The 27,117-nt window shown below is 38.9% G+C and overlaps 1 protein-coding gene across 13 annotated transcripts in view; it reads left to right on the forward strand.

Moving 5' to 3' along the window:
• tenm3 (teneurin transmembrane protein 3) overlaps positions 1 to 27,117 on the forward strand; it is a 308,707-nt gene that overhangs the window by 101,818 nt on the left and 179,772 nt on the right. The gene's annotated exons all lie outside the window — the stretch shown is intronic.

The following is a 27,117-nucleotide window of genomic DNA, read 5'->3' on the forward strand; positions in this document are numbered from 1 at the left end:
TTGCAGTATTATTAGAATACTTTTTTTTGTTTATGGTTTATATGTATTTTGATTTAAATCATTCACATTGTTTACATCAGCAAACATTAGAGTAACTTGTTAACTTCTGTATTTACATTTTATATTTTGCTAAAATATTTAGTATAAAAATCAACCAGAAGCTGTTTTGAGCTCACCAAACTTACTCACGTTTGGTGCCTGGCGGGAGTTATTTTGGATCCTGCTTACATCTCACATGATCTTGTTTGTGATATAAAAAAACCCGTTTTATTCTTTCAGTAAACAACACAAGAAAATGTTTATGCATTTTCTAAACGTCTTAAAACTGCAGTCTCATCACAAGTCGGCTTTACACAGATTCTGCACACCTGTCACACCTCTCTAGCCTAACATTATGATTATCACACTCTTTTATCATGACCGGCCGCAGAGTCAATATCTAGCAGGATGAAGTCCATACATTCACGTTTACTCTTTGTACCTGTACCACTGCTTCCCTCGGCCCTGAGGGGACCTTCCAGCGGCCCAATCAAAGGCCCGCCTTTGTGTCGGGCGCTAAGAGACCTTACCTAGTCATCGTTGGAATGCGCCACTCGCATGAGCGATCGCACACAATGGCTGGTTAACAGGCCCTGGCGGTTTGATGTGCAAATTTGATCATGCTTGAAACCTGGAGAAGTGATGGCAGCGTCGGTCTCGCTCTCTCTCGCCCCTTTTTACTTGGGTTCTGCAGTTCATTCGCACAAAGCAGCTGTGATGGTTCAAAGAATGCTCAGGTGACAGGTTTCCTCCGGGCCCCCCACCGCACTTCCGCTGCCTTTCTGGGGTCTCTGCAGGGGAGACGTCATCACGCCCTCACACACTTTTTTGATTATATTTTTATTCACGCAAAAATCTTTTAGATATTTTTTTTCCAATTGAGAATAAATTGAGTTGTTTTGTTTATTTATTTTGCTTGTCTGCCCCTGAATTGAGAATTGAAGCTGCTGACAGCGATGTAAAGGACAGCCATTTTTAAGTAAAACGGGGGAAATGAAGTAAATGAGGAGCCGATTTTTTCATTATCTTTCCTCCACACGCTCTCCTGTCACTTCTTCTGATTTATTAAAATTCCTGGGACTAACAGGTGTTGTGCGCAAATAACCTTTAAGAAGACCTTATCTAATCACTTTCATTAACACCTTTTGGCTTAATTAAGAAAGGCAAAGTGCTGAGTGTGTAGGATTGTTATATTTGCTTCCATTATGAGATGAATGTGTGGAGCGACTCATATCTCTGATGACGGGAGCTGTGAACAGACACATCCAATGGGAGCTTATTCTACCATTTTTAATTCTCTTTCTAGTGTAGTTAATATTTGTAAAAGCAGCCCCGGTCCTGTGCGTATCAGCATGTGATATGCTTTTCTCTCATACATATCAAATTTAAGACGAAGCAGTCTTATACTGTAGCTGCCGTTTTCCCCAAAAATAAGGGGTGCCGTAAATATTCTTTTGTAATTTACTCATGCCTACTAAATGTATATAACTTACTTTCTTCATCTGAATATAAATAAAAAAATATATAGATATATATGTGTATATATATATATATGCAGTGACAGATAATAAACAACAGTTTTTTGCTGTAGAAAGGAAGTTATTTACATTGGATTTTATACGGGTGAGTAAATTATGAATGAATTTTCATTTATATGACTAAACAATTTTGACAAAAAAGTTACAATTTTACATTGGATTAATTATGTATGCAACAAAATCAACCAGCTCTCTTGTTTAATGTCATATTTAACATCCATACATTTTCACGTTGAATAAAAAAAGTCATGACTGACCAGATGGGGAAGACTGTAATAGTACTTTCTGCTGTATTTATTTCTGGGAAAATCGTTTTTTTTTTGTTGTTAATTATTGTTATTGTAAAAATAGTTTTTATGTATTTGTTCTATATTTATATTTATATTTTACATTTATTTTCTTGTTTAAATGCAAATATGGCCTTTTGGTTAAATATGTTTTTTAATCTACCTACTGTATTAGTGGGGTAGTTTTTAACAACAGCACTTTTTGCATAGAAAAGTAGTCTGACTTCTAAACTTGTTCAAATGATATAAATATGGGAATATATTATATCAAATATTATATATAAAACCCAGCCATTTAATTGATAACATGTTACAACACTCCCCAGTCCGCACATATGATGCCTCAGAAGTCTGCTTTCATAAACAGTTTTTGGAAAGCATTTGTTTAGACTGTGGTATGTGCTGGTGTTGACACGTAACAGAACTGTGTGTGGGTTTTTCATAATTGTCTCATTGAATTGTGGCATATGTAGCAGTTGTTGAGGCTCAAGTCCTAACAAGAGACAGCTGCAGGCGCTGTTAGCGAGTCCGGGAGGAGACAGTGAATATAATGCCTTCTGTCCTTACTGTGTCCCACTTCACTCCATTACAACATCTTTGGTAATACCGTCAGCTACCATCTCCTCAAGCCTCTTGACGTGAATGTTGAAAAAAAGCTTTCCCCAGCCATATCAAAAGACTTCCTGTTTACATGTGCCTGGCGTCACCGTGGAAGAAAGTGTGTCCAAATGATTGACACACTGTTTGGCTTTTTTACACCGGCTCCTTTTTCTACCGCTTGTCGCCTCGGAGGTTGATTGTGTTTGCGCGAACGGGCCGTTGTCCCGCGCGACAGCGCCTTTTGACTCGAAACTCGATGGAGGTTAATTCCATATGGGGAAAAAAGCGGGATTTGTCAAGCAGAAGCCGAGAGTGGAAGCGAAAGAGGTGCATGTACCGCCGTCAGACGTGGTTCTAGTGAAAGGATCTCAATTCCGTTCCCACAATTCCAAGTTCACCCTTAAACTCTATTAGGGAGTACACTAAGAGATAGACGTGCTCAGCCTCGGCCTGCTCGGCCTCTTTGGACTTAATATCCTGTAATGGAGAAGGGGTTCAGGAGAAACACCTGAGCACAATGCGGCATAAAAAGAACGGAGAGGGAAGGGAGAGGGTGGGTGAGAGATGGCCGCTAACAAAGGAGGGATATTTTGTCCCTAGTCTCCAGGGGACATTTGAGCCTGGGATGCGCTTCACCGCATGCCCACCCGTGTCTCCCTCTTCAGGGTCACTGGACACCTGCTCACTCCCCTGGAGGGAACGAATGAAAAGAGAAAGACACACACACACGCCAGTGTTCTCACCAAGTTCATTAAAAGGCATATTGTGTTTATTTATATAAAAAATAATATTAGATTTACATATAGTAATAAAATGAATATATATATATATATATATACATACTGTATATATGACCCAGTTTGTGAAAACTTTAAAGTTTGATTTCAACCATTAATTTTTAACATGACCTTTTATTATAGGCACAGGTTATATATTCACAGAATATATTTTTCATGTATAATTTTATGCAGTTATCACAATAAATCTACAGACTAGATCACATATTATTTATTTAGTTAAAGACATTTATTATAATTATTATTATTAATGATATATTATTTTATTCATTTTTTTCAAACTGTGATTTCAGGTGATGGAAAACACAACCCAAAAAGTTCTGAAAAAGTTTTCGAAGTGTATCTGTAGTGATTAGCTTTTATATGTCTAGTAATCACAAACAACTGGAAAAGTCTGAAGGTGTTGGAGGCTTTGCACTTTCAAGAAATATGTATAATGCATAATCATGTTAATTAAGTGCATTATATAACAATAATACAAAGTTAGATCTAGCAGAAAGTGTTCTGTCTCTTGTGTTGGTTGCAGCCTTGTTGTCATCAAATGGCACCTGCTTCTCTGTTAGGATCTGTTTTAAGCTAGTTTGAAGCTCCTCTCACATCTGCACGCTACATGGGTTCATGGGTAGAGGGAGAGAGAGGGTGAGCCCTGACTTCAGGAGAAACATTCAAAGGCCGGGTCCGGCTATTTTTGGTGTCGTTTGCACTGCTCCCTGACTGAGTTTTTATGCGCCTCCTTTTTGATTGTCTCATTATTTTGGGCGGCTTTAATCATAAATTGCACAGCAGATATGAGAGAGATGTTCCTGCTATGAGCAAGGAAGCTGTTGCGGTAACTTTAGCCCGTGCTGCAGCAGAGAAAGTTATTTAGAGAACGTTTTTTAAGGCATCAAAGGATTCGACAGGAAGGAAGCAAGAACTTCCCTGTCCTGACAGTTTTGTTTTTTTAAGAACTGGGAAGCCTGACTTGAACGCTCACAGAGGCAAGTTTGGTTTGGTTCAAGAGCTCACGATTCTGTGTGTGTGTGTTTTTGCCTTGTAAATCCACCACATTTCTTTTGTAATTGTGACCGTGAGTCAAGTCGGATTTATTGTGTTCAGATATTTCCGGTATGCACTTCTACTGTATTACTTGTACGACCATAAGAAACAAAGGCCACTTGCTCTCTTTTTTTATCCGTTGTTTTTTGCTGAATCATGGGAGGTGATGGAGTCCTCCGAGAGTAATTTTCTGCTTGGTAAAGTGCAGGGCAGAGTGCAGCGTCCACCTTTTCTCTTCTTATGTTCATGCGAGGCGGTCACAGGTGCCGTCTTCATGAGATTAAGAAAAATGTGTCAACAACAATGCAAATCCTGTAAATATCTTATCCGGCTTAGTAAGTCCGGCCCAGCAATGCGGCGCGCCAAAATTCATTCACGGAGGACGCCGGATTGTAGGTGCGAATGCACACACAAACATTCATGTATGGCTGCACACAGGACATATTTCTTAAGGAGCAGGGCCAAATGGAACCAACTTTATCCACATTTTCTGCACCGATTTTCATGGAAAACGTGTTACATGAGTATTATTATTATTAGGTAGGCCAAGAATTGTCACATTTTCCACTCTTGAGTTTGCAGGGATGTAAATGGTGCTTTGCAGAATAGCAACAAGTGAGTTTGTAAAACATTTTTACTCTTATTAGCATGATATTTTATGATGGAAAAACAACATTCAAGATTTAAGTAATATGTCATTCTTTGTGAAAGACCTGCATTGCAGATTCTTCAGAAATCAGTTGAGCTTTTTTGGCCTCTCATTCTATGTGGGTCTGCTACTAAACATTGTGTTGGAACACGCACAGTGCTGTTTAAAATGCACACATTTAATTGTGTTAGGTAGCTTTACAAAAATGCTTAATAAGCAATTAGATGAAAACTAAAGCCTTTCATCCTAGAAGCGCTCTAATATATCTAATATATGTAGTTTAGTGTGTCCTGCTTCCTCTAATGCTTTTTCAGACAGCGCTGCTTTAATTGGACGTGTGATTAAATGCACTATAGAGATAAATACATTCAGAAAATCTGTGCAACAATTACTTTTCAACAATAACCAGGTGCTAAATATATCTAGCGAGAGGAAAAGATTTCGAGCGAGAGCGCTGATAAAGCTCCAGGCGAGCTTTATATTATAAAAGAGTTACTTCTATAAGGGTTATGGCTTTCATGTTGACTGTAGAAAACGATTGACCGTTGCCATTTCCTTTCAGTTTCAAATGCTCTGAGGTTATGCGGGCCGCCATCGCTGTTGTCATCCGATCCTCACGAGTTATTGATATCAGTGCTTTGGTAAGAGACCCCATCCACAAGAAGATACGAGGTGAGATTTATGAGAATGAGATGTTGCGAAAGATCACACAGGAAAAAAAGCTGCCGTTGCACAATGACTGCTCCGTTAATAATGCGAGCCAGGGCTCTAATGCGCTCGGCACATCAAAAACGGCTTGCAGACATAAAACAGCATGCAATCCGCAGAAGCATGTACGGACACACACCGACTGTTTACGCTCATGCATTTACTGTCATTTTGTAGTGACAGGTGATTTTGTAAGAAAACCACAATAGAAACATTCCTGCGCATGCCACAATGAAGACACAAAGTCTCTTTGTTTTCACTCTGACATGTTTTAGAACAGTAATATAAATATGTGCTTTTGATAAGTGTTCATTATCCCACTTATGTTGCTAAAGCGAAGTCTGAAAATCTTTCTGAAAAGCAGAAAATGATTGTGTTACAGTAAATTGCATGATCTACTTTTTTTGTAATTGGTTGTAACAAATTCAATATTTTCATTGTATTTCAAGCCAGTCAGGGTCTAAAATAACACTTGCCAAGCACTAACTTTTATAACTGTATAAAATTTCTAAATAATTGAACGCGTTCATGACCGCTGAGAAAATTGTGATTTGTGAAAAAATCTCGCTTCACCAGCCATTGGCACTTGTGACGAAAAGTTCATTTTTGACCTTGGGTTCACCCATAACTAATGACATTTCATTTATTCGCCAATTAGGGACGGCAATCCATTTCCTCTCTAAGCATCAATCAAAGTCTCTCTGAAAGAAAGCAACACAAGCGTTTCTTCCAAATCTCCTGCAGTGCTCCAGTTGTCTTGGTTAAGACACCATTTTGGAAAACAAACTTTTGCCTCCTGGCTTTAAACTAACTACAATCCATCCAGTTGTAGAGGTATCTGTTGCTCAACCGGTCTGAAAGACCAAAAACATGAAGGAAAAAAGACACGAAGGAACGCCAGCAGTTTAATTTCATCCCATGCCATGGCTGAATGGCCACGGTTTTGCGGTGTCTCCGAAGGCTAAATTGAGACGCATTGGTTTCCCGTGAGGGTCGTGAAGTCACCTCGGCGTGTAGCGACAGCGCCTGTGTCGGTTTTGTGAGAGGGATGAGCTGGATGTTCCACTCAAACACCTTTATCATTCACACAACAGAGAGTGTGTTTACTGGGAAACACTGCACTTCCTGAGGGCCCTGTGGCTGCTGCTGTTTGTGTTGGGGGGTTGTGAATATACACAGCCTTGTGTGTGGGGGTCTGTGTGCATGTGTATATAAATGTCATCACAGGACTGTTATTTTATATTCTGTTCAATATTTTTCCATAGAAAATTAATTGTTTGCAAAGGCTGTCATATTTACACACCTCATTATCTCGAGGTCTCTACACTGTCAACTGTGATGTGATGCAAATATTTACTTACATCGCACCACCTGACCGACCACTGAAGCAAGATGGTCAATTTTATAATAATGTTACGCCTGTAATTCTAAGGAAATTGCCATCTGGTTGATGATAGCAGGCTGGAAAAACACTACACAAAGATTAATGGTCCGTACTGTGCCATTTCATGTAATAGAAAATGAAGCATATTCATTGATTTTTTTTTTTAATAGATTCTTCTCAATTATAAAGGAGGCATTTTGACATTTTTATCTCATATCGTTTTATATTTCTTTCTTTGACTTGAAGCTTTTGATCAGCAAATACTGAAAATTGTACAAATTCTTTCTCTATCTCTCTCTCTCTCTCATTTACAATTCTAATTCATAATTAATGCATTCACAATTGTATTATTATACTGTACAATATGCAAATCACATTGTTTTATTTGTTTTATTTTTGTAAACAGTTGCAAACAAAAAATTGTGGCTACATAGGAATTAATTCATACTGTATATAAAAAAACGTGTATCAAATTGTGATGAAAAGCTGTCAGTTGCCTAGTAGATATGTAGAAACTGTACTTTTATTGTATTTTATTCTATTCATATGCAGTATGAATATATTTATACCATCTATAACTATAAAATATATAGGCACTTAAAAAAGTTCTCTTGCGCACACACACAGAGATAGAGAGAGAGAGAGAGAGATCCTGACCCATATGGATTCATTTTAAAAAGAGCCAATACAATGTAAAACTCTGTTACCTACAGCTGCCTTTGCAGTAAAGGGAAACATTACTTCAAAGGCGTCCAATCAGCGCGCATCAATGTCCTCCAAAGAACAGCAGTCGACATGAACTGCGTACTGCAGCTCCAGATCCAGTCAGCTCACGATACAGCTCTCCATGTAGATCCTGTGATTCGGAATTGAACTGGAAATGTTTTTTTGATCAGTTAACAGGGCTTTGTAATGGAAGATCAAGTAGAATGGAAACACTGCAGTTTTTAAACGGCAAAGAAAAGTTCATTATTTGGACCGCAAGTTGATTTCGGTGCGCATAGAGAGCCGCAGATGAGGCACAGGAAGGAAATGCTGATGAATGTGGACAGGTTAAAGGTCCTACATCAGGAAACATCAAATCATGTGAGCAATCACCATACTAACTGATGCTTCTGATTAAGAGCACAGACATGGGAGTTTTCTCATACATATATGCAGTGAAATAGTCACCTTATATCCGGACGGTTGGTTAGTGAGTTGATCATTTTTTCCTTTTAATTTACTTGCATTTTTGAAGTTTTCATGTTTTTGGGGCTAATAAGCATGCTGTGAACATGCTGTGCTTTAGCTGTTGGAAAGTTTGTATGATTAAAGCCTCTTAGGGACGTTTCTCGATTGATTCTCTTTTAAGCACAAACACATACAAATATGTTTTGTCGATGGTGTTGCATTTTTAAGATTTTGCATCAAACTTTTGAGCAGGTGTCTCGAGACCCCCATTTTGTCATTCTCCATCCTGATAGTTTTAAACACAGATATGTGAATGCCCCCGAGAAACGCATCTGTTTAGGGTCAGGTGAACCCGAATCCAATTATTCAGGACTTCCTTAAGACAGATTAGTCGACCGGTCATTCAGGCAACCCACCAACTATTTATGTTTCACGTCCGAATGGTCATTGTTTTTTATTGCAATGCAAACCATGCATTGCGCACATTAGATAGCACATTTCACCATCTATAAGAAGCGCAACTAAATGAGCAAGTAGCTCTTTTGGTTGTTGTCCCTCATTGTGTACTTAACAGATGTTGCACATGTGCAAACTCATCTCCATGTAGTGTATACATAGCAGCTTTGGCTGATAGAGTGAGTGCCCTTATCTCCGTAAGCCCGGCATGAACGAGAAGCAGCTGTGTTCTTTTAGCACTACTCAGATCCCCCTTCACCCCCGCTAGACTGGACATAATTCAAGCAGACCCTTCTAGAAGCTCTAAGCCCGGTGTGGACACTGATAAAAGCTCTATTTGTTTCATTTCTGTCCAGTGGTGGGGTCACAACACTCTGGTCTCGCAGTGGAGCTCTGGAACCTCAAACCGGTTGCCCTGGTACCAAAATCCTGGCGTTCTGGCTCGCTGTGAAAGAATGTGTCATTTCCTGTCACCTAGAGGGAAAAAGTGGGGATCTGGGTAGAGTTAATTGCAGCTCGTAAAGCGGAGGGTTTGAAACGGGCGCCATTAGGCCAGGGATGTTACGAAGCGGTGCTGGCGGGGTAATGGCATTACACATGCTCTGTTACGCTAACACACCGTCATTAAAGAGCACTCTGCAGTGGCACTCTCCAGCGGCCAGCTTTGACTGACAGAGTGACAGTTTCATGAGCCGCCGGCAAACGCCGCGCACAATAGGCCGTGTTAAACCAGATTGCGCAATCGAACGTGAACAAGCCATTTTTATTCCATCCTAGTCGGCTGTTTGACATCGGTCTGCGTGCTGGACTCGCGTGCCCCGAAATGCAAATCAGAATAAATATTAGAATTCGGATATGGACGATTTTCATCAGCACTCTGATTATTTGAACAGAGCGTGTATAGCGATCGTGATATTTCGCCCCTGCGAATTGAGGGCAGCGGTGGAGAGTATTTCTATCCGCACCCTCAAATTGCACTCTCAATTTGAACATCGAGTTTCTGGCCTGAGAGTCCAAAACAGTCGAGCCCTTTCCAGTGTTAGCAGAAGAGGCCAATAATGTCAGTATTGGAAATGAATTTTGGTGAAGAAGTCTGAGATGAAGCAGAAAAAAAGCCTACAGCCATCTGTGCAAAGCATGAGCTCCGTTGCAGGAGTTCGGCAAGTTATTTGCAATAGAAAAGGCCAGAAGGTTTCATTTACAATGCATTTTTGCATACTTGCATATTGATTATGGTTAATACTGAAGTGGAACTGTGTCAGATTTTGGTCAACGTAAATATTAAACAATTTGGGCTTTCAACTAAATTCCTGGTATGGATTTCTTGAACAACTGCAGTACATTAGACTGTATATTTATGTTTTTATTTATTTTTTTAGTGGTCAATAATTTAACTTCATGTAAAAACTCCTTAAAGGGATATTTTCCCATGTTTTACTCACCCCCAAGTAGGGCTGGGCGATATGGCAAAAAAGTAAACTCGATAGTTTTTTTCTATATTGATCGATAACGATATTTATTTCGATATATATTTAATTAAAAAACTGTATTTAAAATCATCTATTTTAAATACAGTTTATTAACAAAAGTTAACCTTTAACCAGTTAAAATTCAATTAAATGAATGCACTGTTGCAACACAGAGGATGTTATGCCATAAACAACATGTACCAGTTCATTCAGTCTCATTTTGACTCAATTGACTCAATTGTTAAGTAAAGGGAGTGTTCATTCAGTACATTCAACCAATGAAAGGGCTCCGTTACTGTGTACATTCGAATGCTATTGGCTCAGCACCTGCGCAGATACATAACGCTGCAATAATGTCTTGCTCGAGTACGGTGGGATTCATTCAATGCATTCAGTGAACCTTAAAGACATCTCACATAAACTGTAGTACATTTCTTTAATCATGCAAGCATCTTACATACAAGGTTCAATATTTTAATGTGCACACAAACTCACTTCATTACATCTCTGATCTGTTCAGGGCAGCGCTGGTTTGTTTCATAAGCACCAGCTCATGTTAGCAGATATTGTTAACGATGGATATAAAAACTTTTGTGCTTGAGTTTCTAAGTAACTCGCTTTCAATTGTGCCTCAAGTTTGTTTTGTTTAACCGGCGATTGCGAAAAGAAGATAAGACACTTGATAAACCGCGTGATGACAACTCGAGGTTAGTTTCACCTTTGTTTCCTCTTCCAGTTATGTTTTCCTCCTCATGTTGAGTTTTCTTTGCCAAGTGCAGTATGAAATGGACTTTGTACTTTGACGCGCATGCTAAAAGCTGCACGCTGACTGACTGTTGTTGCGTTTATTTCTGCGTTCTGTTAGACTGTAAGATTAATCCATATCGAGTCAAAATGCCAATAGCTTATCATCGTTTTTGAAATACATTCTATCGCGATTCGATTCGATATGATATCGTTTATCGGCACAGCCCTACCCTCAAGGCACCCCGACTGAATATGGTTTTCTTCTTGAAGAATAATTCTGACGGAATTATAATACCACGTATCATTTTACTTCCAAACGGTAGGATGGGAGTGAATCGGCGTCGACTTTTTGAAGCAACTTTATTTGTCAATATGGATATTTATCTTAAACAAACGCATCGATTCGCTTCAGAAGACTTTTGTTAAGACCACGGAGCCGCGTCGAGCAGTTCTTTAATCGATGGATGCACTGGTTTTGGAGCTTCAAAAAGTCGACGCCCATTCACTCCCATTCTACTTACTTTACTTGGAAGTAAAATAATACGTGGTATTATAACTTCGACTGCATTATTCTTCAAGAAGAAAGTAATATTCAGTCGGGATGTGTTTAGGGTGAGTAAAACATGTGGAAATTTTGTTTTGCCTGTGAAATATCCCTTTAATATGTGATTTCATGCATACAGCATAATCTGATCCCTGTAACACTATGACTGCATTTGTGCTGTGTGTACCTATTTAGCTATATTTTAAGAGCATATTTTCTACCTAAAAGTGAGCAAAACCCAACAAATCTGAGCAAATTTTCCTAATTTGTAAAAACTAGGACTGTGAAACGATTAATCGTGATTAATCGCATCCAGAATAAAAGTTTGTGTTTACATAATATATGTCTATGTACTGTACATATCAATTTTGTATTTATAAACACATACACATACCTGCATATATTTAAGAAAAATGTATATAACATTAATAAATATGTGTATATCATTTAAATTATTGGTAAATATAAATAAATAAATACATGTAAATATTTTCTAAATATGTGTACGTGTATGTTTTTATAAATACAAGTTCAATATGCACAGTTCACAGACATAAATTATGTCATCACAAGCTTTTATTCTGGATGCAATGAATCGTTGGGACAGCCCAAGTAAAAACAAAAAATTATATAGTAAATCATTTTTTTCTTTCTAAATTGTAAAGCTGCTTTAAATTGTAAAGTTCTTTTAGGGTTGGTGTTTGTGGTTGTGTTAGGTTATAGTGTATAAAACAATAGAAGTCTATGGAATGTCACCGTTTACATTAGTTTTTCCAATAAGTTTTTTCCAATGACGTTTGAAATGTTGGCATTTTTTCAGGGATTGTCAATTAGCCTTTCGTGTGTCTCTATGCCTCATATCCATATGAAAAGAATCGTGTGGCATATATGAAATCCCACATGTCTCAACTTGAATGCTGTTTGATGATGTTTAAAGCCCAAGAACAACTCATAAAGAACAAGTGCATAGCAATGAATCAATACTTTACAATTCGCCAGGGGGGTGCCATATGTCACAATCAGCAAAAGCTAACAAAGCACCTCTAAACTCAGATGATGTGTGCTGCTCGGTTCAAGCAGAGAGGGCAGATGTTAAACAGAGAGCAATAGACGCAAAGCACCGCTGGACATTGTTCTTAAAGTTCAGAATCACACTGAACACATTCTGTTATTGTTCTTGATTGTTACTTCTATTTTTTTTCTTTTTTACTGTGTTTGTGCATCTAAGTGTCTGTCTGATATGATAAGTAGTCGGGTGTCAAAACTGAAGAGAAATAGCTAAAGTCCGGTATTACTTTGCCGTCCTTGCATTTAGTAATAGGAGGTAATGATGTGAGCACTTGAGTAGTCTGGAAACTTTTACTGGCATGAGTTTTCCTCCCCCACTCTCTCTGTTAGCCATTAGCCACGAGTCCAGCAAACCTTCTACACCTTATTTAATTACCACGCTCACCAAGATATAATTTAATTACAAAATGTGGTGTAATTGCTGATGAAAGCCCGTCTAAATGTGCGTCTCTTCCCCCCCCCCACTGCCCACTGTTAAGATCAATTGAGTTTTATAGGTCACCTGGGACATTAATTTTTTGGATGGCCGGCAATCATCCTTTTTAATGATACTCAGAAAAGGCCCTCTCAATTAGCCTGTCTGTCCGAACAAAGAGATCATTCAAAGCTGCCGGGAGAAGGGGAGGGCAGAGGAGACCAGAGAAAGCTGTGAAATTGTGCGAGAATAAGGAGAGAAGTGTGCAAAAATGGTTATTCAGAAAGGTTAAACAATGTAAATTCACGTGATAACACTGTGTTATGCATGTGGATCAAGTTCATCCAAATTTGAATTCCAAAGTATTTATGTGAAGCTCCTAATCTTACCTCGGCTTCCAATCATTTGACAGAGGCCTGAAGGTCCGTGCATTTTCTTCTGAGATCATCTGTTTTGTGTTTGAACGGCGCACAAATATGTTGAATATGCTGACAAACAAACAACAGCGAACTTTTCAAGGTTGACCTGGTATGACAGTCATCTGTGGGGAGAAAGACAGGTGAACGTCATCATGAATCTGCTTTAGCCTTCAGGAGAATAATTTGGAGTATTAATACATTTTTTAGATTTCATTTTTTTTCAAACATGTAATTATTATGTAATAGAAAAAAGCTGATTTTTGTTGTTTTGGCATAGTTTAGACTCAAATGCGCTTTAAGTTTGACATAAATTTGACATTACTTGTGTTTTTTTCTTTGAGAAGCAGATTTTGTCGCCGTGAGATTATAAGGTTCTACACTGGAAAAAAATAACGGCGCTATATTGCACTAAAAGTGGTTCTTGGCTCGTAATCATGGGTGAAACACTTTAAGTGTTATACAGCACCATTTTTTTTTTAGAATGGACATTTTTGTCAAAATTTAGGTAGTCACATATTCCTATTCTGTGAAAATTTATTTACAATGTGATTTTTTTTTCTTTATGTTGTGTACATTTTGGGACTTTTTTGAGTTGAGTGAAACGGATCGCAAAAACTTTGAGCGATTTTCCACCATCGTGCCAAACCGTTCTAAGCACGGGCTGAAACTGTTACAGCTATGTTTCCACGTGATTCTGGTTCGACACGGCGCGATTACAAATTGTTCTCAGCTCGGAATTTGGATAAGAGAACACGTTTTCCTCTCTGTTGTTTTTGGTCATCTCTTATGGGCGAGCCTTTTATTTATTAGCCTCTCTAACGTCTGCTATATTTTGGGTTGTCTTTTGCTTGTCGTTTTGGGTATTTCATCTATTAAGACCAAGCGAGTGGTTTAGATCCGCCCCCTCGTCTGCTGGCCAAGCTAGAGGTCAGAGAGGAACACTTTACCAGCGATGTGTCAGAGAGATACCCAGGGGAATGCTGCCTTAACTTATCCCAGAGCTGCGTGTCTACAGCCTTTACAGATACATGCACACATTCCCTCTCAAAGCTCAAGGCCTGCATTTTCTCAAAGAGTACAAAGGAATATGGGAAATGTGGCACGAGAGAGCGGCAACATTTTTTCAGACCGTGCCGATTTTTCACTGCTTGAATGAACGGAGGGTCACTGAGCTGGCTGGGAGCTTCAAGGACACAAATTCACTCTCCCTCTATCTCTCTCTTTGTCCCCTGTGTGGCGCTGTGTGAGCGACAGCCCCAGAGGCCTGTGGGATATGTATGGACTCTCTTGTTTGGAGCACAGGAGCTCTCTGATGACTCAGGAGATGCACGTTGGCATGTGACACGAGGTGACAGACCAGTACATTGCTCACACCGAGACAGAGAGAGAGAGGAGGAGACCGAGGGAGGGGGTGCGAAAAATGTGGAGGCTGAGATAGGGAAAAATCACAATTGAGATCTCTTTATTACCTCCGTTGTGTCTCCTGGACAGCAATGCGTTTAAATGGAGAGGAATTGAATTTAAATTGATGGTTCACCCAAAAATTTTAGTTCTGTCATCATTTACTCACCCTCTTGTCATTTCAAACCTTTATGACTTTCTCTCCTCCCCAGAACACAAAAGAAGATATTTTGAAGAATGTTATTAACCGAACAGCACTGGCCAGGGCTGGACTTAAACTTAAAACTTAAAAACGGCTCTGGACATCTTGGCCCAGAACAGCCCCCAGTTGTGCGGCGGCCCTCTGTCCGACTGGGGCGTGTGGGATGCGGGTGCAGAGGCCAACCTGGAAAAGTCCTGGTATGCCAAATGGTCAATCCGCCCCTGGCACTGGCCCCTATTCACTTCTATTGTATGGACACAAAACCAATGCAAGTGAATGGAGGCCAGTTAACAGCATTCTTCAAAATATCTTCTTTGGTGTTCTGCGGAAGAAAGAAAGTCATAAAGGTTTGAAATGACAAGAGGGCGAGTCAATGAATTTTCATGATTGTTTTTATGTAGAGTAAAAGATACCAATAATCTCACATGTGTCTCCTCTAAAGTTTCAGAAGAGATCCCAATAATTGACTTCAGTATCATCTCGAAGCTACGCTTTCATTTTTAATTTTATATCTATGTACTTAAAACATAGCTCTGTTTCAAAAATAATTTGTTTACATTTTTATTCCTCGTGAGGAATAGATGCATCTGAGACACAGTTGTTACTTTGTTGTACTACACAAGAAACACCTGAGAAATCAACAGTTACATCCCCTGAGCTATGAAAACACAACATCTGAGTTATAATATGTTCCTCCGGGTTGTTACTTAGACAAACAAACTGATTGTGTAGTGTGCGTTACTTGTAGCACATTATTTTCAACCGGTGAGAACACCTTCATAAACAACTGTTCCTGGAACTCGTATCACTGGATAACATTTCACAGAAGAGCGCTCGTGTCTGAATCCATAATGAATGTGGCGTATGTGAGAGCTCTGGAGGGCAGACAGGCCGGACGGCCACTGAAAACCCCATAGACACAGGCTACAGCTCTGGTGCCACCAGCGACTCCAGCATAAGAGGCCTCTCTGGCTAAACTACTGATAAGAAGCATAAAAATCAATGATTAGCGGCTGGCGCCTATGTTAAATCAGCCCGTGCTATTCATTTGGATCAAACATGGCCACTTCCGACTCAGAGAGTGTGCGCTTCTAATGTTTCATGGACTCTTGATTTGGGTGACGTTCACCACCACATTCATTGATGTCATGCAAACAAACAGAGTTATATATGGCCATGAAGGTCTGCTTTTTCGCTAGCGTTCTCAGAATGCTAAACTAACTTCTCAGATGGCAAGTTCAACTGAGGATGTTTCTTTAGATATAGTTACTCTGTAGGCCTGTCTTTGTCAATATCATTCAAGTGTACTGAAACTTTGGCACTGACTGCTTGTTATATTTATTTACATAAAATGTTTTCATAAGTTTCTAAAGTTGTTAGGATAGGATAAGTTCAAGTTATTTTAATATTCTTAATATTTTTTCTTATTATTATTATTATGTTTTGCCCTTAAAATATTTTGTTTGTAACAAGGTTATTTTAGTTACTAAAATTAAAACTTTGAAAATGTTTTCCGTTCAAATAAAAGATTGACCTAAACATTATTGGAAAAACTAAACTAAAGGTCAAATTGAAATGTTGCCTCAAAAATAAACTGATAAAAGTCTAAAGCACCAAAATGGTAATATAAACATAAAAATAAATTAATATTATTTAGCAACATTATATATATACTGTATATATATATATATATATACAGTATATATATATAAAATGACAAAAGCAAAAATGCTCAAACTTGAACTAAAATTAACATAAAAATAAAAATCTAAAAATAAAAGCTAATTTAAAATATTAAATAAATTAAATAATAATATTAAATAAAACTAAAATCAAAACTATAACAACTCTGGTTTGTAATGGCATTTCAATATATACTTCAAATATAATATTTATATTTAGAAGTATATTTATTAGAGATGCACCGATATATCGGCCATTAATCGGAAAACAGCCGATGTTCAGGGCTGATATGTCCTGTCAAACATCACCAGTTTGATGTTCAATATTAATTGTCATTGTTTGAATTAATAACATTCAGAAAGTTAGAATCGATATAGGCAGATATCACTCTGAATAATCGGCTATCGGTGGAGAAATTTAGTTTCGGTGCATCTGTAATATTTATATTATTTTATTTTAATTTATATATATATTAATTTTAATTACTTTTTGAGGCCTTAATGTCATTAACTACATGCATCTATTCTGTTGTACTGTACGTTGTTAATAAATGAGAGCTACATTTTAATGCTCAGACTCATAACTGGTGTCACACATAATTTAATCATCAGTGCCGCAAAATGTAATGGGTCAGTTCTTTTGCTAGTGTCCGAAATCATCCGCACGATATACTGATTCACCTCATAGGGACCCTGGGAGCAGAATGACACTTGGGCCATATTTTTCAATGAACGACTTTCCCTCGTGATTCCATAGCAGTAAAGAGAAGGAGCAAGGGTGAAAGGACGCATGGATGGATGGATGAAATGATAGAGAGGGAAGTCGATGAGAAGTGATAGCAAGATCTCAAGGGACCGAGCTGAAATATCTGGCTTTTCTCCTCCTCAGCAGATACTGCAGCGGGGCTGCGGAATGACGCCTGTGGGAACAAGAACTGTTAATACATCACATGAGTCAGAGCTCTACAGTGCCTTTACCTTCTCTTTCATCTCCACCCCATTTCTCTTATTTCTATCTCTCTACCGTGTAATAAACCCAAAGGTAAATTATGTAGCTCAAAGGTTGCTCTTTCATAACAAGATTTAATTGAGTTTCATTTGATTATAATTGAAATACCAAATACACAAAATTGTTATGGAGAAATTAAATATGACATAAGACAACTGTTGTTGTCTTCGTGAATAAAGTACACACATTAAGAATAAATAGATGAATGTACATCAGCAAATGTACATATTATTGTGTAAATACATGTTAATACAGTACAGGTTGCAACTTTTTTTTCTCCCAGTTCCTTCAAAAACTAAGAATGTAAGAGTTACTTATAGGTAGAAGACTGAAAACGTTTGTTCTGTACCCGGTTAAGTTCGAGATATTTCACAATTTTATTGCTAATTTATTTTTTAGCACATTATAATCAGGTGAAGCATATTATAATCATATGAAGTGCACATCTGCGCTGGCGTCTCAGGGGGGACTCTTAAGGATAAGTGTAACCCTGATGTAATCAAATTTTCATCTTAATGTGCATGGCACTTGAGTCACACGTCAAGCCTACAGTGAAGTGTGCCTTTGTATGCGTGTCAGAGGGGTTTTGGCCTGGCTGACCTCAAGAATGAGCTTTGGCTCTCTTTTAGATCCGCAGGGCCGTTGGCTTACATGTTTGCTGCTGGCATTAGCGACTGAGAGGTCAGAGGTCCTGCCATGGCCGTAGCCAGGGTTTGAAAATGAGTGAGGTCCGACGTGGGGTGTCAATAATTATACCATATATTACCAATAAATGCTATAAATGATTCAACTTTAATAAATATAAAGATTAATAAAGTGAACAAATTATAAACGTATATCTATGAACAGTATTGTAACTGGTTCTACACGCCCCGCACAGAGCGGGCCTCGAATCAGCGTCGATCCAGACTCCAGAATGGGAGACGGGCGCGCTAACGAGTAGGCTAATTCACCGCATTCACTAGCGTCTGTCGCTAGAACACCTCTTGAGGTCGGGGAGTCAGGTTTACTCCGATACTAGTCACTCAACTTCTCAGCCACTCACTGTCAACAACTTTGTTTTGGGGAAATTATTTGATATGAATAAAGTTAACAACGGCATGCTGTGAGATCATGCATCGAAAAACATGCCCAAAATAAAAGCAAAAATGTTCCCATATGCAACTCCTCACTATTTTAACTTCCTAAAGTGTCATTACATTCAAAAACGCTGCGTGCGGAGACTGCATACCCACGCACTCACTCACTCACAACTCTTTCAATCGGATGACACCACCCAGCCTCCCGCATCAAGTGAAATGAATCCATCTTTTACACCAGGGACAATAAACAACTTTGTAAACCGTACAGACTGAACTATGAAACACAGACGGAAGAGTTTTAAACTGCTGCTTATTCATTCAGAGCTTCACATTTTATTTTTGAATATTAAAAAATGACCTAGGTCCGGACCTCAATGACCTCATAGCTGGCTACGGCCATGAGTCCTGCTGACCTTCTTGCATAGCTGTGCATAGCTGATGGCATGAAGTCATTAAGTTTTAGCTTGCTTGACACAGAGAAACCTAAATGAATTCAGCAAACAGGCACGACACTTTCACATGCTGTATCTGAGTGCAAAGTTTCTAGTGTTTGAGTACATTTTCGATTGATCTTGACAGTAGTTATTCATTGAACGGTGATCAAATGGTGCAGAACAGTGTTACAACCGGGAATACATCCAGAGTGTAGACGAGTGTGCTTTCAGCGAAATCTTCAAGAGTGGATTCAGTTGGCTGGACTGCAGTGGATCGCCATAGTAGGCTGCATCCTCCACAACAGAGCACACCCGCACATTTTGTAGGCGTTTGTGCACTCTTGTGTTACTTCTTTGCATAATTTCTTCCTAAAACAGCAGAGACGACATGCAAATAAACGACCGCCACTTTTCATTCCTAGTGCATATCCCCCCACACTCTCTTTCACATGCACAAAGAAACACAATACAGATGGTTACATGCACGCACTTGCTCCTTTCAACACTACATCTATGCGACGGACAGAACGCAGGCGTCCTGACTCTGAAGTGGCTTTGCCTTTTATATTCAGCAGACGTGTTTGCCATCACCAGCTGTATTTGTAAACTCTAATCCTCCAAAGCATGTGTGAGATGAAGTGTCTTATCAAGACCTGTAGGAGGTTGACAGTGTGAGTTTTTTGAAAGCGAGAGAGATGGCATATTAAACAGCAAAATGGACATAGCGGCTGTGGTATGTGCGAATGTAAAATATATCGTATGCAAGTATAGTTGTCCAATATGTCGTAGCTTCTGCAACAAATTGTGGTGGGGTAGAATTCTGGACTTTAAGTTAAATTGGCAACACCTCATGAGAAGTTGACTTGGAATTTAATTAAAAATGGCAGGAAGAGGAATTTTAGTAAGAAGAAATTCAGCACAAATACTTACATTTGACTAACCATGCCTATTGATTCCTGCTATTTTTCCTCATCACCGACGTATTTATTGTTTCAGACATTTAATCTTGCCTCAACATTTTCAACACATTATTTTATTGACAGAGAAAAATATAGTCAGAAAGTTTGGCATTAATTGGAGCAATTTGATATCATTCAATTTAACAGACAGTTTGTAAGATAAGATATAAATGAAACCTGACATTTCAGTCATTCACTCCAAAACGTGTTGGGGCAAAAAGAGACAAATAAAGCGGTTGGGTTAAATTAAACCAGAAAATGTTTTAAGTTTCACCCAACAGCGGGTTCAAACAACCCAGCATTTTGGATTGAAACAACCCTATGTAAGTTAAATTACAACCCAGCTTTTAGGTTCGTCCCTATTTGACCTAACACTGGGTAAAAAAAGTCAAATCCTTTCATGTTTTTGTTAATATCTTGTGTGTCTGATAACATGTTTCTGTGTCTCTTTTACAGAATGTGTAATAGAAACGTTTATTTGACTTTTACAGAATTTCAATCCATTTTAATTCCACTTTCACTTTCTTTATATTCACATTTTTCTTCCACATCCTTTTTGCAAGCGTGCCGGCAGCATGTTAATGGGCACGTTACAGCAAACCCTCTGCCTTTTAGAACTGATAGTTCCCATTCCCTTCACAGTTCCTCTGCCTGTCACACAGCCCCAAAAGAAGGCGTTATTATGCGACAGCTAACGAAGCTTGTTGCTGTTATTCCTGGGTGAAATCTTGACACTTGCTCATGTTAAAACGCTGCAGACGGAAATTAATGTCAATTAATCAGGCCAGTTGGCGGGTCTCTGGTGAGCTGGCCTTGAAGAAATGAATTTGCATCTTTAGTTTTTCCTTTTTATTCCTGAGCAAATTTGACCTGATCCGGCTGAGAAACTTCGGGGACTTAAGTTAATTTGAATCGACCAGGAACACCGTGTTTATGGGCATTAGAAATGTCAATAGCATCCTTTGGCAGATGCTAAGCCATCAAAGTGATTTATGCTAATGATGATATTTTTGTAAGGTGGCCATATTATCCACTGGGAAGCGGCGGTGTGCAAGAGTGAAGACTCGTTTGATTGTCAGCGGGATTATGTGGACGCTTTTTGAGGGTATTACGCCGGAAATGAGCTTTGTCTTGGCACTGTGATTAGAGTAAGGCACTTAGCATTAGCCTGTTCCCTTGTTCATATTTGCCCCAGGGAGATAAAGCAAGAAGCTGACTTTTCTGTTGTAGACACTGAGGATTATTGAATTGGTTCTAGTAAGAACAGTCAGGATGTGGTGGTTTGAAGCTTTTTGAGGACTACGTTGTGCTTTTTCTTTGTCAGAAACGCAGAGACTCGCACACATCAAATATGAGGCGCGTGTAAACCCTTATTACATGATGTGTTCTATATTATCTTTACAAGGGGAATGTACTTCTTTTTGGTTAAGAATAAACAAAAATCAATTATTGAGCAAGTACATAACAAATCATATAATAATGTAATTTTACCATTTTGTCATTCAACCCATGTATAGAAAAATACATAAAAACAGAGGTGACGATAAAAAGGCTTAATAAAATATTTTTGCGGTCCAGTGTATAAAATTTAGTGACATCTAGTGGTGAGGTTGCGAATTTCAACCAATGGCTCACTTCACCCCTCCCCATCCCTTTCGAAGCACTACGGTGGCTGACACAGAACTAAGATGTCATCACGTTTTCGCTTCTTTGCCGAAAGAGATAACGTATTTACGTAATGTTCTCTGTAGAGCAGTTTGTCCTTTTTGGTCTACTGTAGAAACAACATGCCAAATTCCATGTAAGGGGACCCGCGCTGTATGTAGATAGAAATAGCTCTTTCTAAGTTAATAAAAACACAACGCTTCATTATGTAAGGTCTTTATACACCTTTGAAGACTTAGTTGTCATGTATGTTATGTTGCATTTCTGTCAACAGATCCTACAAAAAATTACAGACAGCTCCTTTTACATTTGAAATATTGTAAACGTCACATCACAGAAATTCATTTCATCAGTACCAAGTTGGTAGCTGGCAAACCCAGGTGACAGAAGGTGCAGAGGTGGTGCTTTTCTGTCACCTCACATACACACTCACACGCCTCTACACAGCAGCACGCAATCACTCTCTCTGGAATAATGTGATTAGTTAAAAGCAACTCTCTCTTTGACCCCTGACGGGTAAACCAAAGAGACTAGCTATCCTCTACCGAATGGCCTCCATTTAAAAAATGAAGAGAAGAGAAGCAACAATACTGTGCCTCGCCCCATAAGGCCTATCACACTTTACAAAGCATGTAATCTCTCATGCTAATGTGCTATATTGCAATGTTAAGCTGCTGTACTAAGTCCCCAGGTTTCCAATCCCTCACTGCTTTGAGGATTGTGTTTCATGACTACTGGATTCATCTGTGTTTTAACTCCCTCATGAAAAGGCCAGTGTAGGTGGTCTCCAGCATATGGTGTGTTTCGATGCTGGTACCCAGCAGGGGTTTCAGGTGCACTGGTGTTCCCCCACAGGCTTCTTTAGTCAACCGGCTTTGCTACACTGATCATGCTTTCTAGCCTGTTTTAACAGTTGGTAAACTAGCTAGACCAGCAGCAGACCAGTATAAACCACTCTGGACATGCATGTTATTTTAGCTACAGATAGTTATTGGGAAAGGGACATTGCCGAGATGATTTGATAGGCTAAAATTGTGTAGTGCAAGATGAGTCAACAACATTTTTAATAAAATACTTCTTACCATGAGAACCCATGGTGACACGGGTATCACAGACACTGGTGATGATCTGGAAATATCCTTTTAAAGGGATTATCTTGACTTTGGTAACCTTTGAGGGTTTTTTAATCGATTAATTGCGAGTAATCTGTTCCGAAATACAGTAAATTATGGAATCGACTAATCGCGATTAATCCGTTTTACAGACCTACTTTTAACTCAGGAAATTCCTAAGTGACATCTATTAAACATCTGGGTTAGGTCATGTGACAATGTGTTTGCCATGACAACATTTCCAAAATTGTGGTCTGCCTGAGTGGCACAGGTTGCAGTGTCAACATTAAAAAAAGAACAATCTTAAGGTAGGTTTCAACCCATTTAACAATCAATGTTTAAGTAACGTCCTGTGGCTCAGTGGTTAAAGCATGGCGCTAGCAACGCCAAGGTCATGGGTTCGATCCCAGGGATTGCACATACTCAGATACAATGTATAGAATAATGCAACGTAAGTTGCTTTGGATAAAAGTGTCTGCCAAATGCATAAAAATGTAAAAAGTCACATCGGCTGTAAAACTTGAAAATTCTTGAAAAACTTCTGTCATTATTTACTTACCCTCTTGTCATTTAAAAACCTGTATGACTTGTGTTCTTCTGCAGAACACAAAAGAAGATATTTTAAAGAATGTTGGTGACCCAACAACGGCTGTGCCCATTCGCTTGCACAATAGAAGTGATTGGGTACCGCAGTTGTTTGGTTTGACGGCAGTTGACTAGCCCTGGTGTAGCGTCTTTGAGGTTATGTTGGAATGTAATGGAATGATGAGGGACAGAACATGGGACGCGTTGCTTTTTTTTTTACTTAACTTACTTTTTCTCTCTCTCTCTCTCTCTTTTTTGTGGCGACCTTAGGGCTCATGTAACCCCATCTAATGTCACATACTGATGTGGGAGACAGCAAGAGGAAAAGGAAGTGTGTTTTTTTAGGAGAACATTTGGTGTGAGCTAAATAATGTGTGAGACAATGAGGCAAACAAACTAAAAAAATATATAATAATTTATGGGATAGTTCACAAAAAAATGCAAAGTTTACATAAAACTGTTGATCAGCTATGAAAATGAACAAGCAACATAAGGTAAACATATTTTTTATGTAACATTGTAAATGTAAAGGAGATTTGAGGTCTTTCCATCACATAGTAAAATATGGGACTTTAGAAAACTTACAACAAAAAATCCATGGGTCATATGAAGTAATTTTATGGCGCATGCTGTCATTTTTCGAGCGTGACAGGCTTTGGTCACCATTCACTTTAATTGTATGGAACATTCAGGTCAACTTTTCATTTCATGTTTCACGGTAGAAAGAAAATCATACAGGCCTGAAACGCCATGAGAGCGAGTAAATGATGACAGAACGTCTTTATTTTTGGGTGAACTTTGCCTTGAAATGAGAGGCCTGCCGAAAGGAGTGGGAGGAAGTCAAATAGCATGTTTCACCTCAGCATGTTAAGCCGGTAAAGAACACCTTATTGCTCCGTGGCCAACTTTTATAACTTTAATGTCCCCCTGGTTTTAGCGCTGGCTGAAGGTTTTATTTGCCTGGGCGAGCGACAGAGGGAAAGCATGTGGGCGCGGGAGGCTGGGATGTAGAAACCGAGGCGAAGGGGAAGAAAAGGCGGTAGCTGCAGTCGTCCTTAATTATTTCTGTGGCTTGCAGTGTACTTTGTGTCAGCCTTTGGAATGATTTACACACTCAGGAACATTATGAGGAAGCTTTGTGTTTTTCAGGGACTACAAGAGTGGAAAAAGAAAGAGAGAGAGAAAAACGGACCACTGGTGCGCTATGCCCTAATGAGTGCCGACACAGCCCGGGCCCAACACAAACTGCATTACCAGCTGTCGGCCATCTTGTTTTAATATGGTCTTAATGTCGCAGCACTCCACTTAGCGTGTCTCCCTCTCCTCTCTTCTGTTTTCGTTTCATCCCCCCTTTTTTTATTCTCGGTAAGGGAGTTAAAGTGCTTTGGTGGTTTTGCCATTTTATGGGTATTGGAAGGAGGCACCGCATTGCCTTTGTAACCGCACGCAGCTGGCACCAAGTCTGGGCCACAGCAATAGGGACTTTAATTGAAACACTATATGTGTTTATAGCCTCCTCCACCTCTCTGAGCCAGAGACCATCCCACTGACGTCTTGTAATGTTTTTCCAAAGCGCGTGTATGTGTGTCTTTGGGACCCAGTGTGAACCGAATCTGTGAGAGTGTGCATTTGTGTGGTTAGTCTGAATAGCGTGAGTAGATGTGTGTGTATGTTTTATAGCCCCTTATGTGTGTCGAGCCTTAAAAAAAACATGAGATCTTTTTGATATCGCAGTTGTTCCTTCTAGACAGCAGATTGGATGGAAAACATCTTTTCCCTGAGAAAAGATCCAAGTAGTTTCAAAACTAAACTGAAGTATCTCAGCTATACTATTTGCATTAGGGTTGCACGGTGTACCGGTGCTACGGTAGCATCGCGATGCTAAAGCTTCAAAATTCCCACGATGCCGCTCTGTTTTTTTAACGGTAGTATCGTAGTGCCTTAACTAATGTTGCATATGTGCATTAACGTTCATTTGAACACTTTAATCTGTCTTTTTGCGGTGTGTCTCTACTCAATGAATCCGTGTTTTAAACGACTCGGACGAGATAATGATTCAGTGAGTCATTCATCAAGACGCTTGCTTCGTTCTTGAATGAATCAGCTGTTTTGAACGAGTTGGTTGAATGATTCACTGACACAAAAAAATTGCCGCCACCTACTGGCCGTTTTAGTCACATTGAAAGTAAAGCCTAACACTTCTTTCCTTTATAAGCATTGCTATAAATCCAATTTGTCGCACATTGATTGAATTAGATTACTGATAAAATCATAACAATAAAACAGTATCTTTAAGAATAATCAAACAATAAGTCAAACACTGTAAATACAGCCAATATTATGGTTCAAAATCTATTATATATAACAAAACACACCAGTATAATGTTAATGAGTCTACAGGCACAAAGCTTTCAAAATCCATTTTAGGCTTGTCTCTGTTCTGGTGCTGAACTGGCGCTGGTACATTGCTAGACAGATGATCTGAAGAGAAACAAAAAGAAAATGTGTGAGAAATGGTCATGGATTTCTCTCATTTAAACTCATTTAAACCAAAAGCCAATGGATATTTTCTTTATATGTATCATTTCCTATAAAATATAATAGCAAAATAGCATATGCATTGAATTTCTCACCTCTGTACCATCACCCGCATAGTGCATGCTGGTACTCCAGATTAACACACGACAAAGGCATACAGATGGATAGCTTCATAGAAGACCTAGCCCTCAATGCTGACCATCCTTTAGGTTGCAGACATCAAAATACACCATGAAATAAAAACATCAGCTCATTTATGGCATTTAATAGAATATCACAACATACTCTCACAATATAGAATTTTTCATACCTAGCTTAATAACTTGTGGTGTGTGTTGTCACCTCAGACATCTTGGTGGATGTTGGCTGCAAACCCAAAATGTAAAGCCTTTCAGATATTGCAAGTAATTTCTATTAAAGAGAAACGGAATAAATTAAATAAAGATTTGTACTTGTTCTTGAAGGCTACTTCATCAACAGAAGAATGGCAATGATGGCGACATGGTAGTTGTACATTCCTCTGCCTTCACAGTCCATTTGACAGAGCAGGGCTTTGATGTCTTTGTTCCATTTAAGGCTCTTCTGTTTTTGATAACAAAAAAAAATGTGCGCAGTAAAATTACTTAGTTGTAATTATATTATATAATTATATATACACAATTTTATTTTCCCCAAAACCATACATTAAATCCAATTTACTGCCACATAACATAGGGGTTTATTTAGAATATTTTACCATTCTCACAATTTATGTAGTCATTATTGTGCGAGTTAATAAAGACAGGTCAACCTACTTATGCTCAAATGTTACTCTGTTTACCTACATCTTTACTGGGCAATTTCAGACTCGGGGGTTCAATCTTGCGAGGACGGGAGGACGCAGACCGGTTATTACAAATGGAACAGCAGAGTACTTGATGCCGTCACTCAACTGCAATAACAAATACATGCAGTCCTAGCTCTTAATGTTTATTTTAGTTTTGCTTTACATTTAAACAACGTAAAATGACCGTTAGATATTAAAAAGTAATTATATCGCATGGTTAGCAGCTACAGAGACATCACAGCCATGCACCGGTGAACTTCAGGAGCACTTGCCGATGTGATGCGGCGTTGA

The sequence above is a fragment of the Triplophysa rosa genome, linkage group LG4, assembly GCF_024868665.1.
Source record: "Triplophysa rosa linkage group LG4, Trosa_1v2, whole genome shotgun sequence".
NCBI lineage: Eukaryota > Metazoa > Chordata > Actinopteri > Cypriniformes > Nemacheilidae > Triplophysa > Triplophysa rosa.